The sequence below is a fragment of the Aplysia californica genome, unplaced genomic scaffold (genome assembly GCF_000002075.1).
Source record: "Aplysia californica isolate F4 #8 unplaced genomic scaffold, AplCal3.0 scaffold00552, whole genome shotgun sequence".
In the NCBI taxonomy this organism is placed as follows: Eukaryota; Metazoa; Mollusca; class Gastropoda; order Aplysiida; family Aplysiidae; genus Aplysia; species Aplysia californica.
The window spans coordinates 79490-81462 of record NW_004797822.1 but is presented as its reverse complement, the minus strand read 5'-3'; the positions used below and the strand labels follow the sequence as shown (position 1 = coordinate 81462).

At 37.8% G+C, this 1973-nt stretch overlaps 1 protein-coding gene across 1 annotated transcript in view; it reads left to right on the top strand.

The window, feature by feature from the left end:
* The first annotated feature begins 415 nt into the window (after positions 1-415).
* Positions 416-1973, top strand: part of LOC106012892 (dual specificity protein phosphatase 1-like) — a 30242-nt gene continuing 28684 nt past the window's right edge. Inside the window, exon 1 of the mRNA XM_013087156.2 lies at positions 416-567. The gene's annotated coding sequence lies outside the window, so the exon portion shown is untranslated. The remainder of the gene's footprint in view (positions 568-1973) is intronic.

Below are 1973 nucleotides of genomic sequence, written 5' to 3'. Positions count from 1 at the left end.
TAAATGATATAGTATGTCAGATATAATAATAATAATAATATGTAGCGCAAATCCCTGCTCAACAGCAAGCGCTATGCACTTCACAATCTATACTATTACCCCAGCAGACCTGAGAGCATTCTGCAACAACTTCAACTTCCTGGGGAGCATACAGTGCAAGCAGTCATTTATAGGCGCTAAAACACTAACATACAGACCAGATCTTTCCCTGTCTATAGCCGGGTACCTATTCCCACCTGGATGAAGTGAGGAAAATTTGTATAGAATGCCTTTCCCAAGGACACATCGTCGGGCCCGCGGCTCATTGGGCATTTGGAAGTACCACTTCGAGGCAAACTGAATACATTATTTATAATTTATGTATCCATCATGTATATATATAAAATCCGCCTCAACCGGTTGGATTAAACGAGAAGGGAGAAAGCTGGTGTCAGTCGAGGAACCGTGAAAAGATCTCTGTGAGAACTGCATCTCGAAACCAAAACTCTCTTCCTTTTTCAAGCTGAATCCTTAGCTCAACTGGCAGCGTCAAGAGGTCAAATTCAGTCTGCCAGACGTTAGTGCGGGGTAAATATTTGTACACTTTCATTAATTAACATATCGACATAGGAAAAAAGGGACAAGAATCATGTATGTTTCGTAAAAATTAATGTGAGACTTTCGGTCGATGCTATCCTTATACACAGAATTTTCAGGATAGACAAAGTAATGATTTTTCGCTTCTCTCAGATGCTATGGGTGTTAGTGTGCGTTGATTGTATAGTTAACAGAGTAGTTCTACTGGGGGAAAAAGCTTCTTGGTTTTTATGTACAGGCTGGGGAAATCCCCTTTCTGAAATGAAAGAAGGCCAAAAAAACCAACAACCGAAATTCGACAAATTCTGGACTTGTGCATTTTGAAAACTACCCCAACGTTATGCCAATATCTCTTTGACTTTTTACATATCACAATATGCATAAGCCGTACGGTACCCTCTTTGTTCTGTTTTGTGTTTCGGAGGCGACGAACTCTCCTTACAAAAGAGTTTATGGTCGTGATTTCTGCTTGTAATACAGTCACAAACGTTAGTTACAGGAATTCATCTGAGATTTCTTGCACCACACTGGGTACGAAAGCAATATTGCAGAATTTAGTTTTATTCTGTCTAAATTTGTTTGCATGCTTCTAGAATCTAGTTCTTTTCCCCCTCCAGTAGCTAGACTTGAGTTGTTTGCATCTGTGTCGGGATTTGTGGGGATGTTGATGATACTTTTTTCTACTCAAGCAGTATTTAGTGTGATTGCTGTTGTTGTTGTTGTTGTTGTTGTTATTTTTGTTGATGTTGTTGTTTTTGTTGTTGTTGTTGTTGTTGTTCAATTTGTTGGTTTATTTTTAAACTTTACAAAATTGTTATCTGAATTTTGGGTGTTATATCATTAGTAAATATTACTGTTTTGCAATATTACATTCCCTATTTGCGTTGTTTGCTGCATACGTTGTTGTTGTTATTGTGTTGGGTTTGTTTCTACTTTTTTTTCCTTTTTTTTTGGGGGGGGGGGGTTATTTTGACAATTTTGAATGTGTAGCTTTTTTATATTTTTGTTGTTGCTGTGGGTTTTTGTGGGTTTATTTGCTTTTTGTTGTCGTGTTGCCTTGTTTTTGTTGCTGTTGTCGTTAGTGATGTCGTCTATTGACAACTTTTGCTACGGTTGTTGCTACTGTTACTGTTACTGCTACTTCTACTACAAGAATTAATAATTGTGGTGATGATGACGTCGAGCAGGAGGACAGGGATGATGATGATGATGATGATGATGATGATGATGATGATGATGATGATGATGATGATGATGATGATCATGATCATGATGGTGATGATGCTGGTGATGAGGATGATGATAAAGATGATGATGACGATGATGATGATGATGATGATGATGATGATGATGATGATGATGATGATGATGATGATGATGATGATGATGATGATGAT